At 53.4% G+C, this 13,859-nt stretch overlaps 1 pseudogene across 1 annotated transcript; it reads left to right on the forward strand.

The window, feature by feature from the left end:
• Nucleotides 1-3,360: 3,360 nt before the first annotated feature.
• On the forward strand, nucleotides 3,361-11,780 carry LOC144582498 (NUT family member 2G-like; annotated as a pseudogene). Its single transcript, XR_013535247.1, has 7 exons — nucleotides 3,361-3,836; nucleotides 5,661-6,317; nucleotides 7,915-8,043; nucleotides 8,960-9,099; nucleotides 9,586-9,920; nucleotides 10,392-10,508; nucleotides 10,842-11,780. The product of XR_013535247.1 is annotated as an NUT family member 2G-like (transcript).
• Nucleotides 11,781-13,859: the final 2,079 nt, after the last annotated feature.

A 13,859-nucleotide genomic window follows, 5' to 3' on the forward strand; every position in this document is an offset into this window, starting at 1 on the left:
CATGGTGGCGTGTGCCTGTAATCACAGACAGCTACTCAGGAGGCTGAGGCAGGAGAATTGCCTGAACCCAGGAGGCGAAGGTTACGGTGAGCCGAGATCGCGCCATTGCACTCCAGCCTGGGTAACAAGAGTGAAACTCCATCTCAAAACACAAAACAAAAACAAAAACAAAAAACTGCTAAATTATATTGCAAGTTTATTTTCCCATGTCAAGAAAGAAAAAAGAAAATAGCTGCTTTGGTGAGATATACAGCTTGTTTTTTCAGATATTAAGATATTTTTAAATTAAGATTTCTTTTTTTTTTTTTTGAGACAGAGTTTCACTCTTGTTACCCAGGCTAGAGTGCAATGGCACGATCTCGGCTCACCGCAACCTCTGCCTCCTGGGTTCAGCCAATTCTCCTGCCTCAGCCTCCTGAGTAGCTGGGATTACAGGCAGGTGCCACCATGCCTATCTCATTTTTTGTATTTTTAGTAGAGACGGGGTTTCACCTTGTTGACCAGGATGGTCTCGATCTCTTGACCTCATGATCCACCCACCTCAGCCTCCCAAAGTGCTGTGATTACAGGCATGAGCCACCGCACCCGGCTAAATTAATATTTTTTAAAAAAAACTTGTAATTTGTATGTGTATGTGTGTGTGTGTCTGTGTAATTTTTAAGACAGGTCTCAATCTGTCACCCAAGCTAGAGTGTAGTGGAATAATCATAGCTCAATGTGGCCTCAAACTCCTAGGCCCAAATGATCCTCCCACCTCGGCCTCCCAAAGTGTTGGGATTATAAGTGTGAGCCACTACATCTGTTCAATTTCATTTTTTTCTTTCTTAACTTTTTAAACTATAGCTACTAGAACATTTTAAATGACACACATGGTTTGCATCATATTCCTATCCGATAGCATGGGTCTGCAGTCTAAGGTAGCATTTCTAGAAGACCCCAAAAACAGCACAGAGGTACCTGTTCCAGAGGTCGTCATCTTCTCCACCCCAACCTCAGAAAGCATTAGGAAAGCCCTTGATTTTCTGAAACTGTTCCACTGTTAAGCCACTCACTCCATCAAAGAACTCAGGATAAGGAAGCCTAGGAAGAGATGTGGGAAATCAATCATTTGCGTGTTACAGGGTAATTGTTTTTCGTAGAACGTTATTCGTTTGAGGACTAAAAACAGTGCTCTCCGTGCTCCTGACCTGAACTATATGAACTTGCTTCCTCATGCTGAGACCCCAGGAGCGCTCATGCACAGAGGGATGATCGCGTGCAGAGGCAGCAAGAGGGCCGCCATCCACAGACCAAGGAGACAGGCCCTGATGGAAACCAACCCTGTCAGCCGGCACGGGGAGCTGGGACTTCTAGCCTCCAGCACTGTGAGAAAATAACTGTGCTGCCTAAGCCACAGTCTATGGTCTTTTGCTATGGCTGTTCCAGCAAACAAATATAGCCTCTTCCCTGCACACCTAGAGCTCCTGGGAAGAGGCCCATGTGCCTGGCTTGGGTCAAATCCCATCTGGTACCAATCCCCATGGCCAGCAGACGCTGATCTCTAATTGGCCAAGTGCTCATCCCTGAAGCTAGGGATGGGCTCAGCCCACCAACCTGGGTTCACTTTTCCTTGTTTGGTTAAAGACTTTAATTTAAAGCAAGTGGGGGCTGGATGCAGAGGGGTGGATCACTTGAGGTCAGGAGGTCAAGACTAGTCTGGCCATGATGGTGAAACAAAATCTCTACTAAAAATACAAAATATTAGCTGGGTGTGGTGGCAATGCCTGTAATCCCAGCTACTCGGGAGGCTCAGGCAGCAGAATCGCTTAAACCTAGGAGGTGGGGGTTGTGGTAATGCACCACTGCACTCCAGCCTGGTTGACAGAGTGAGAGACTCTGCCTCCAAAAAGAAAAGAAAAGTTCTTCAGGGAAAAGATGTGAATGAAGATGATAGGTGATAGGGCAAAAAAATTCACTGATCCTGAAATATTTTTAAAAGAATTACATCAAATTTATGTTGATTCCAAGAACAGTGTAAATATCACATACTGTTAAATTTGTTATGACTATACTAATAAAAATAAATTATACAGTCGGTGTGTACTTTATTGAAGATTATTCACCAAAATAATGTTCTCAAGGGAAGTCTCTGTACCCAAAACAGACAAGTCATCCATCTTACCTCAGTGACATACTTCTCCAAAGACTTGACATCTTTAAGAGCTTCTGGATCTTGATGGATAACCACAATTTCTTTCAAAGGATACTAGGAGGAAAAGGGAGGGGAAAGGTCACTCAGCAGCCAGTCCTCTATACTGCAGAAAGACAAATATTAAATGTTTATTTGAACCTCAAGCTCTAGACTAGTCAGGCTGGCCTAGTACCAAGTCATTCACACCCTCACTGCAGAAAAGAAAAAAGGCCATTGCTGGAAGCTCTCTATATTAAGAAAACACCCCAAAGACTTAAATGTTTAGTTCGGTGCCATGTAAAACAGAAGTGAAATTTCAAACATTTATGGGAATAGTTTTGCGGTCTCTGATCACTCATTCAAGTTCAATCACAGACTGCATCCGAGATACTGCACTCTGTGTTTCCTTATCAATCAATTATTCTCTGAATGGTAGAGGTACAGATATGAAAGAGATTGGATTGGGCCAGGCGCGGTGGCTCAAGCCTGTAGTCCAACCACTTTGGGAGGCCGAGGCAGGTGGATCACGAGGTCAAGAGATCGAGACCATCCTCCTGGTCAACAAGGTGAAACACTGTCTCTACTAAAAATACAAAAATTACCTGGGCATGCTGGTGCGCACCTGTGGTCCCAGCTACTAGGGAGGCTGACGCAGGAGAATTGCGTGAACCCCGGAGGTGGAGGTTGCGGCGAGCCGAGATCGCGCCATTGCACTCCAGCCTGGGTAACAACAGCGAAACTCAGTCTCAAAAACAAATATATCCATATATACGTATCTTTCACCGAAAAAAAACCAAAAGCATTTGCAGACAGAAAAAATAGCTTCCTTATCCTTTTGTTTGTATAATATACCTCTGGAAAGATGAAAAAGAATCGGAACACTCGTTTGTTACAGGAAAGAAAATGTTGTGGACAGGGAAAACGTGGGAGAAGACTGGTCACTGCCTATTCCACTGTGCACAATTTGAATTTGGAACCATGCAAAAGTATTGCTTGGTTAAATTAAAATCATTTAAAAGATATAAACATTTAATACCAGCACAATATGCTGGGAAACAAAATGAAAGGCTTTCTGGCTGCACAGGCACTCTTTGCTAGACTGAGGCTTTCTAGTAAAGGGTTTCTGCTTGAAGCAGGCAGAGGATCCAGACGTGGATTGTATGACAAACACAAGGGTTCTTAGGAAATGTTCTAAATTGTGTTCCGGACCTGTAGCACCTGTTGAGATTCATTGAGAGTGGGAAAGAGCCCAAGTGGGAAGGAGCAGGGGTTGAGGGACACAAAAGTAGGTCTCCTGACAAAGAATGGAAGTTAAGGGGACATCAGGTTGAAGCTTTGTGCCGTGAGCCAGAGGGACAACTTAAAACTTGCCTAAAAAGGCGCACACAGGCTGCACTGCTGCCCTCCGGCTGGAAGGAAACCTCAGTTCTTGCCTATTGGCTGGAGTCCTTCGCAGAATGTCCCCATCCCCTACCAGTACCTGCTGCACTGCCCCTCCCCCTCTGCAGAATGTCTGGGGTCCTATGTTCTAAACCTACTTACTTTCAAAACCTACTTACCTGAACTCAGGAGAGTCTGTTGAGGCAGGTCATTCTCTGGGTCCTGCCCTTGACTTTTCGCATTGTGAAAACTGTCAGGCAGCCTGAGGGGATGGCTTCAAATGGAGGTGAGTCTGTAGGGACAGGGGCATCATCCAAGTCTCTGCCATGTTTCAAATACTTGGGAATTCAAATTTCACACAGCCCCAGGGGACAGTTGGTAGGGCTAGTGTCGAGAAAGCGAGGGAGTGAGGGAGTGAGGGAGGGAGGGAAGCAGGGAAGGAGGGAGAGAGGGAGGGAGGGAGATCTGGATGTCCCCAAAGACACCACACGTGGGGAGGGCCGTGGATCCCTGAGTTTGTGCTTAGGGAGGACGGCTCCTTGGAGGTGGACCAAGATGCCTGCGGCAATACACCATGTAGGGGAAAGGATAAAGTGGATGTACTGATTCTTTCTAGAGGGGGACAGGTCACGTCACCGTATGTTTGTAGGGAGTAGTGGGATCTGGGATCGTGTTGTGCTGGTGGCCCAGGGAGGATGACAAACAAGCCTGTGAGCCCTGTGTTGTGTCTTCAGGCACCTGGAAGGTGCCCTTCCATAGTGTTCAGAGGGATTTGGATTGGAGTTTTCTGGATCTCAGGGAGGAGTGGGGAGAAGTGGTCTCGGCCAGAAAACCGTTGGGTATGTTGGCTGTGACAGAGCATGCAGTGACAGCCTCTGGGTGGGTGAGGCTGGGGCCACTGTAACTGCCGCAGCCTCTCAGCTCCCTCCCAGAGGCGGCTTCTGTCAGTTCAGGTGACTGTTGGCTTTAACAGGGGTGGCGGCAGTTGGGGAAGTTCAGGCAACACGGCCTGGGCTTCCGAGCTTGTTCTGAATTGTTCGTCCTTTTGGGGAAACTCAGGTCTTCAGACCCACGTCGTCTTGTCTGCTAGCTCATGGCCTGTCCTCTGCACTTTGTGTTACCGTGGAGAGAAAAAAATTGCTTCTATTCCACATCTACTACCTCATCAACAGGGGACAGGTGTGGACTCTTGCTGGTTTTCAGTGGAAGGGTCTGAAAGACTGGTTTCCTTTTCAGTCAAGGAAGGAGAGTACCGCACAAATAGAAAGAGGGTCCTCTTATTACTGTTATTATTCAATTAGGATGTGTGTCCTGACTGATGAGGTTCATGTGCTGTATCTCTATCCACCTTGACTGGAGACTGCATAAGGTCCTTCCTAGTGAACAGGGATGAGCTCCAGACAACTTTGCCATACCGGGCCTGTGGCCCAAGAACCTCTGGATCTTGGTTGGTTACTCTATTCAGTTATTGGGAGCTCAAAGAAAAAGAAACAGAGATGGGCTCATTGTCCCACGACCTACTGTAACGTGACAAGCAGCTGTGAAAATCCCCGGACACCTCCCCTGACAGCCCCACTGCTCACCGCTTGCTGGCTGGGCTCTTATCTTGTGCCTCTGTTGCTGGCTATGCAATGACAGTATCTCAGGGAACTCCACCACTGCTTCTCAGACCTGCTCCCTGAAAACAGATCTTCCCCAGTGGCCAGGACCACCGAGCACTGAGTAAAGTGTAGCCTGACTCTGACCCATGTTTAGCACTTGCGCACTGGGTGTGATACGTATGGGTTATCTTCAGGGTTGACAGGGTGCTGGCTTGAAAGAGATTTCCATACAGTGGTTTTCTTTCACCGCTTCTTTTTCAAGACGGAGTCTTCCTCTGTCACCGCGGCTAGAATGCAGTGGTGCAATCTTGGCTAAATGCCAGGCTCTCTAGTGAAGCTACCCTCCTGTGGAGAAGAAAGAGAGCATGCGATGCACACTCGGTGACACTTGCAAGCTGCAGAGTTTCCCTGTCACATGCCCTCAGCTGTAGAACACCCCTCTGATTCCCCAGTGACTAGGGCAGACCTGGAGACCCCAGCTCATTCACCTCTTTCCTTTGTCTCCACAGCATGCCCAGTGCTGGAACCAGCTGTGACCGAGAAACCTGGCGCCTCCGTGCCAGTGTTCACGGCTCTGTCCTTCACCACACCTGCTCCCGGCCCAGCACACGGGCCGCCCCTTGTGACTGTAGGGGTTCCTCCAGCCGGCCCTCCAGTGCTGTCCGTGCTCCAAACTGGACTGGGGCTTCCAATGTCTTTGGCCAGATGATGACAGCAGTGGGGCCTGTGAACGCCCCTCGGGCACAGACCTTGGTCCTAACTCGGGCCCCTCTGGTCTGGCAGGCTCCAGGTGCCATCTGTCAGGGCATCGCATGTCCACCTCCCCGACCCCTGGCATCTGCCCCTGTGGTGCCCGCTATGGCTGCCCACATCCTTGGGGGCACCCAGGCCTGCATGGGAGGCTGGTCCCAGGGCCTTCCTCCTCCAGCACCACCACCGGCTCCCCAGCTGGCCCCCATCATGGCCCCAGGGAATGCTTGTCCATGGCCACAAGGGGCTCACAAAGAGAATAGCCAGGCTCCCTCCCAGGCCAAGGCCCAACCGGACGACTCCTGCAACCCCAAAAGCGTGTATGAGAACTTCCGACTCTGGCAGCGCTACAGGCCCCTGGCCCGGAGGCACCTTCCCCAGAGTCCGGACACCGAAGCGCTTTCCTGTTTCTTCATGTGAGTGTCCTCGGGGCCCCGGAGCTCATCCTGCAGCTCACCCATAAAAGAGGCTGCCGGATGGACGGGAGGTCAAGCTCTTCAGGGGATCTTGCGGGGCAGTCTGGAAGGCAACGGGTTGAGCTACGGAAGGGCACATTTTCAGCAACATTCATCTGGCTGCCGCTCAAAACACACTCTCAGGGGCCTCACCTCACCTGCCCCTCACTGTCCGATGAGGCCAGCCAATCCTTTCTTACTGGGCAGGTATCTGCAGCTTTGCCCTTGATCCCTTCTAGAAAAAGGGACAATAATGCTTCATTCAGAGGATGGTGAAGAGGTGACTTGAGCTCACGTATGACGCATGTAGCACGGTGCCCAGCACGTGCTGTGACACATCACATGACAGCTGTTATGATTACCGCCCACCCCCCCATTACTATCATTATCAGGACTAGGCCATCTAGGACAGCACTCTCGAAAGCCACCGGCTCCAGTGATGGCTCTGAGTGCACCACGAGCCCAGCAGCCAAGGGCCGTAAACTGTGGTGACTGAGGCAGCAATGCCAGCATCTGAGAGTTTGTTGATTCAGTCCCAGTCCTCCCTCTCTCCATCCTGCAGTGTCTCTGTGACCCCGTGTCCCCCGAGATGAGCAAACCCGTACTGCACGGGAGCTTGAGCACACCCACCAGGCAACACATTGGCCAGTACCCTAGCCAAGTCCCCTGCCCAGGGTGTAGGTTTTAAGGAGGCCCCATCTCTGTCCCAAAAAATCTTGCCGCCCTGCATCCTGGAACTGCTTGCATTCTCCCTTGGAGCTGAGTCCATGTGAACTGGGGGACCCTGATTCTCAGAGTGGAGTCGCCCCGGGCTCACAGGCTTGGCGTGGACTGGGCTTCGATGCTGCTCTGCGTTGGTTCTAGTTTCTGCTCCTCTCCAGGACCCTGAGGCTGCGTCCCCAGGGGATGCCTTGCTGCCTTGTTCCACAGTCCCCAGAAAGCTAGTTAAATCCTCAGTCCTGGGGCCCTGGAACCTGCACGTTAACCCTCACTCCCCGGTCATTCTGTGTGTGCGCTGTCTCAGCCAGTTCAGGCTCTACCATAGCAAGTCCTATAGACTGGGTGCTTTACCAGGACACATTTACGTCTCCCAGTTCCAGAGGCCGGAAGTCCCAGATCAAGGCGACAGCACATTGGTGCCCTGAATGCAGAGGGTTGCCTCTGGCTGTGATGTCCTCTTGTGGCCAAGAGGGAGAGCCCTGGTGTCTCCTCCTGCCCTTATCGGGGCTCGGATGCCATGATGGGAACCCACCCTCATGACCTGCTCTAACCCTGATGAACTCCAAGAACTAAAACACCGGGGCTTAGGGCTTCAGCACAGGAATGATGGGGACACTCACATTCCACCCGTAGTAACAAGTTCCCTTGTCAACACGGTAACACTGAGGACTCGAGGGGCAGTTGGAGAGGCCAGCTGGTGGCTTGTGTTGATGACTCATCTTGGGAGGCATATCCCACCCACTTGGGGGAGAACAGGACAGGGACCAGGTGTTGGGACCAGGTGGGCTTGGGATGGAGGGTGAACTTACGGACTGGGACTGACTGCACCACCTTACAGCCCGGTTCTCAGATCCCTGGCCCGGTGGAAGCCCAGCATGACCATGGAGGAGGGACTGCGGTGGGCCATGCAGGAATGGCAGCACACAAGCAACTCTGAACAAAAGATCTTCTACCAGATGGCGGCAAAGTGAGTCTGGGGTGCACGGACAGAGGCCCGGTGGCCGTGGTGACTTTTTAGCGTGAAGCATGAGAAGGGTGTGGACAAACACAGGCCCTCCTGGGCCCCTGGTGCCCTCACGAAGCTGCTCCTCCCTCCTACAGTGCTCTGGGGTCTCTATCCTGCCCTGGTGGGCCAACCCCTGCCTGACACTAAGGGTCAGGGAAGGAGCAGCCCAAAGGAGATCACCGACAGCTGTGAGGATGGGGAGAAGGGGCTCTGGCAACTATAGGCAGAGCGGGGTGCACTCTCCTGACAGCAGTGGCCAGAAGTCGGTTTTCACCCATCCCAGCCTGGCCAGGAGTGGAGACACCTGGGCTGGGTCAGGGGAGACCTGCGTCCAGGACACCTTGAGACCCATCTCTGGCCTGCCTGCTTTTGCTCCCCGTAGTCCCCTCCTTTAAGACACAAAGACAGCAGCCTCAGCCTCAGGGGAAAGGGGCCCTGTCTTTTGGGCCCAGCTTTTGCTTCCTCCCGACCAGGGATCTGCCAGGCCTCATCTTCCCGGGTTATCCTTCAGGGACCAACAGTCCCAACCTCAGGACTCCTGCATCTGGGCAACATCGTGGACGCCTTCTGCCAGAAACCCTACCCCTGGCCAGCTGAAGGCTGGAGGAGGGGAACCCGTGGTGCCCTCCAGGGCCTTGTAGCCCTCACTTAACTCAGAAAGCCCTGGGGATGCCATGGGCTCTGTAGGGGCCGGGTGAGGGAGGGAGAGCCCAGAACTCTGGAAGCGGTTCCGTCTGGGACTGGGGGATGGGGCCCAGGGAGGGCCCGGACAGCATGCCCGAGGCACGCCTTCCCATCCCTGCCATCGGCTGCTGAATGGTCCTGGGGGAAGGGGGCCTGGACCCTCTCAGCACGGCCTGCACCTTCTTCACCCCAGGTTCCTGGAGTTTGAGGCTGAGGAGGAGATGCAGATTCAGAAGTCGCAGTGGATGAAGGGGTCCCAGGGCCGGCCTCCTCCAGCCGTGCCAAGGCTTGAACCCCAGGGACGGTCAGCCCCTGAGGTGGTCAAGGAGCCAGGTAACAGCTTCCCACATTCCCACGGGAGCCACAGCAAAAATCAGAGGGGCCAAGAAAGGCCACTGTCCCCACACCCCATGCCTCCCTTCAAGAGGGATTTGTTCCTTCCAACAAGACAGCTCAGGGGAGCCGGGGGGCGGGGGGCGGGGGGAGTGCTGGCCTGCCCGTGGTCATGAAGTGGGTATTCACCTAATCACGTTTCCTAGCTACTCTCTCCCCTCGCCATTCCAAAACTCAAAAATCTGCCCAGGAAGCAGGGATGAGCGAGTAGAGTACTCAGCATCTATCAGTGACTCCAAGCTTCCTCCAAAATGATGCTGTCTCACAAGTGCCCCGCCTATGGCGTCTCTTCCAGGGGCGCTGTGGTTCAGGTGGTCCTGACACAGCTCGGACCCACTTCAGGTCCCTGAGCCCTGCCCTCCCCTGTGCGATGCAGGCAGGAGGAGCAGCCCTCATCATGCCCATCCTCCTCCCTCCCTGCCTCAGTGGACCTTCCCAGCAAGGCCGGCCCCAAGGCCCTGCCTGCCTGCCTGCCACCACACATGCCCCAGCGGCCAGCGGAAACCAAGGCCCGCCTGCCACCACCCAGGCCCCAGCAGCCGGCGGAGACCAAGGCCCCCGAAGAGACACCCCCTCAAGTGGTGCAGGAGTATGTGGACATCATGGAGGAGCTGCTGGGGACTCCCGTTGGGGCCACTGGGGAGCTCGAGGAACAATGGGAAGAGGGCGAAGCGGAGCAGCAAGGGGACGGGATGCTTCTAGACCCAGGCGTCCTGAGCTGCGTCGACCATCTGTGTTCCCAGAGAGACTTCGTCACCAAGGTGGGCTGGCCTCAAATGCTGGGGTCTGCAGGATTCCAGGGGGTGGCACTCGCAGGTCTTTGGAATTAAGCTCTGTTCCCTAGCGACTCCGCAGTAGATGGCTGTGTGTCTTGCCGTCCATTTGAGGGTCTGTGCACGTGAGTGTGTCTGTGTCTTTGTATCTGCAACTGGTTACTCTGTGTCGGTGTGGGTGTGAGTGTGGAGTGTGTATGTTACTTGTGTCTATTTTCCTGTGTCATATGTGGGTCTGTTTGTGTGCTGTGTGTGCTTTGTGTGTCTCTGTCTGCATGTGTGTAGGCTACCAGGTCTGTGGTCTGTGTGTGGAGCTGGTGGTCGCCCTGATATAACACAGCTCCAGAAGGGTGGGCATGGGGCCCTCACTGCTTTCTGCATCTCCTCCAGGTGTCCTTGGCTCCACCTTACTCCCTGCCCGGGAACCTCACGCCCCCGCCGTCTTCCTTCTGTTTCCAGGTGGAGGCCGTCATTCACCCCCGATTCCTGGAGGAATTGCTTTCTCCAGATCCAAAGATGGATTTCTTGGCCCTAAGCCAGGAGCTGGAGCAGGAGGAAGGACTCACCCTTGCCCAGGTAGAGCAGGGAGGGAGGGGAACCCAGGTGCCCCACCTGACTGCCTACACCAACCCTCTGGGGGATGCTCGGCTTCTTGGGGGACGCTCCGAGGTGGGGAGGTGCAGGTTCAGACAAAGCAGGATGGAGAGGAGCCAGGGAGGGGAGTCAGGATGCAAACTGCAGTGAGGCCCAGCAAGCAAGATGCCCGGCAGAGACACACCCTCTGTCTCTGACAGGAAGCCCAGCTGCCTCAGGCTTCCCTGCCTGCCGCCCAAGTGCCTTGGTCTCCACCACCCTGGGCCCTGTTCACAAATGGGGCAGCGCCAGAAAATGCCCCGTTTCCTCCCGCAGGTGGCAGAGAAGCGCCTCCAATCCTTGGAGGAGGAACGGCGTAAGAGGGCAGCCCCTAGTCATGGCACCACCCAGCTGGACTCCATCTCTTCCAAGTCTGAAGCGGGCCTCCATCTCTTCCAAGTCTGCAGCGGGCCGAGGAGCAGAGAGAGATGTCCCTGGCCCCCAACAAGGGGTCAGCATGGAAACCTGCCCACCCCACACGGCTGCCCGGGACCCTCAGGGACAAGGCAGAGTGTGCATTGGGGTGGCGAAAAACCCGGTGGTGCTTTTGGAGAGGCTGGATTCTGGCACGCTGAGGGCCGCCCTGCCAGACTCTCCTCCCCGGGACCAGAGACCCACCTGCCCAGGCATGGGGACCCAGGACACCTGGGGTCTCCCTGGAGCCTCTCCTGTCATGGAGTCAGGCAGGCTGTGTAAGCGGTCAAGTGGGGAGGAGAGGGAGATCCCTGGCATGGTTTCTGTCGTGGGGACCCACTACAGGCTGCGGCCCTGGAAGCTGTCCCAGAGCCCTATCCCTGCCTCAGGCCTTCTCAGTCCAGAAGGGCGGGGACCCCAGGGAGCTCTTCAGTCCCGAAGGGCAAAGAGAAGAGGCCTCAGCCCAGCACCAGCACCGGCTCCCGCTCCCGCCACCACCTCCAAGAAGCGAGCTCTCTGCAGAGGCCTATCCCCTGCTGTTCAGACGCCCCACCTAAGGCCTGGGCTCAGAGTCTCTGGGGCACAATCCCCGGCTTGGGGGCCACGTAACACCTCACAGTCTCCAAAGAGAAAGGGTGACCCCTTGCTCTCTAAGAGGAAGAAAAAGCAGCATCGTAGCCAGTAGAAGGACAGGGCAGGCTCTCTGGTGCCAATCCCCAAGGGTGGGGCTCTCAACTCTCGGACCCTCAGGGCATCAGGTGCCTCAAAGCAAAGACTTCTCTGCCAATGATGATCTTGCTGGGCCTTAGCTTGATGGGAAAGGGTGGGAAAGGGAAGGGTGGGAGGGAGGGGAGCAATACCTTGGGAGTCTCCTGTGTAAATCTCAGTAAGTACAGTTGTGTTGGAAATGCTCTCCGGGCTGCTGCCTCTGTCCTCAGGGCTGTGCTGCTCAGTGGAGGGGGGTCTGTGAAGGAGTGCAGAGGGACTGGGAGATGCCAGGCACTGGGTACCCACGGATGCCAGGCCAGCTCCACTCGTCCCTCCAGGTGTAGGTTGACCCTTCAGATGCTCCAGGAACTGACAGATGCCGAGGAAACCCTCATCCCTCCCACCGCTCACTCACAAGGCCCCGACTGCTTTAGTTAGCAGCATCCCTGGAACATCCTGGGATGTTGAGAGCTGGCTGGCTCTTGTTCTGCCCCGTGGGAGCTGAGGAGAAGGCAGCTGCCCGCAACATGGACCCGGGGAGAGGCGGTCACTCCTGCTAAACCCTCATCAGGAAGAGCTCAGGCCCTGGGCTGAGGGGAGATGTCGAGGCATCCATCCACACGGGTGTGTTTGGGATACGACGGTGGGTAGGGAGCAGGGGAAGTCCTTCTGCCCATTTCTAGACAGGAAAGACTCTTGTCCAACTGGCAGAAGCAGATGCTCCTTGCTGTGGCCACAGGGACTGGCCTCAGGGGCACTTGGGGTCCCGCATGGAGCCCCCCACAGCTATGATTCACTTCCCATATGATGACTGAACTCTTGTGTGGAATCGATGCAGACACAGATTTGAACCCAGGAGGCGGATGTTGCAGTGAGCCGGGATAGCACCATTGTACTCCAGCCTGGGCAACAACGGCAAAACTCCACCTCAAAAATAACAATAAAAATGAATTAGCTGGGCTAATCCCAGCTGCTCCAGAGGCTGAGGCAGGATAATCACTTGAACCCAGGAGGCAGAGGTTGTGGTGAGCCAAGATGGCGCCATTGCACCCCAGCCTCTGCGGCAAGAGCAAACCACCTACCAAAAAAAAAAAAAAGAAAAAGAAAAAAAAGAATTATCCAGGCACAGTGGCATGCTCCTCTAGTCCCAGCTACTTGGGAGGCTGAGGCAGGAGAATTGCTTGAACCCGGGCGATGGCCACCATCCCACCCAGCTAATTTTTCTGTATCATCTGTAAACATGGGGTTTCACTACGTTGGCCAGGCTGGTCTCACAACTCCCCATCTCGGGCAATCCACCCGCCTCAGCCTCCCAAAATGCTGGGATTACAGGCCTGAGCCACCGTGCTCAATACATCTCTTTCAATCAGCTTCTGCACAGCAAAGAAAACAAACGACAGAGCAAAGAGACAACATGTTGAATGGGAAACCACGTGTGCAAACTATTCATGACGAAGGACTAAAACCCAGAACCCGTAAGGAGCTCAAATAACCGACAATTAAAAACGACAAATAATCCCACGAAAAAATGGGCGAAGGACATCGAAAACATACAAATAGCCAACTGATACATTAAAAAATGCTGACATCGGTATTCACCAGGTAAGTGCAAATCAAAACTACAACCAGATACCTACCACCTTACCACAATTAAGGTATCTATTCTCAAAAATACAAACAGCAGATGCTGACATGATGAGGAGAAAAGGGAACCCTTACACACCGAGGTGGGACTGGAAATCAGTAACGTCGTGGCGAAAACCAGTACGGAGATTTCTCAAAACACTAAAAACGAAACTACTACACGATCCAGCAATCCCACCACTGGCTATTTAACCAACATAAAAGAAATCAGCATATCAAATCAGTGTGCACTCACGTGTTTATCACAGCACTATTGACAAGAGCAAAGATATGGAATCAACCCAAGTATCCACCAACCAGCAGGCAAGGAAAACATGGCATATATACAAATGGAACGCTCTTCAGCCAGAAAAAAACACCAAAGCGAAAGCGCCTTGTTTGCAGCAACACGGATGAAGCTGGAGGTCATTATGTTAAGTGAAATAAGCCAGGCCAGTCATAGAAAGAAAAACATCACACATTCTCACAGACATGTGGGAGTTAAAAATAACAACGACAACAAAAAAAAGTTGACCTCATGGAAACAGA

This window comes from Callithrix jacchus, chromosome 5 (assembly GCF_049354715.1).
Source record: "Callithrix jacchus isolate 240 chromosome 5, calJac240_pri, whole genome shotgun sequence".
Classification (NCBI taxonomy): domain Eukaryota; kingdom Metazoa; phylum Chordata; class Mammalia; order Primates; family Cebidae; genus Callithrix; species Callithrix jacchus.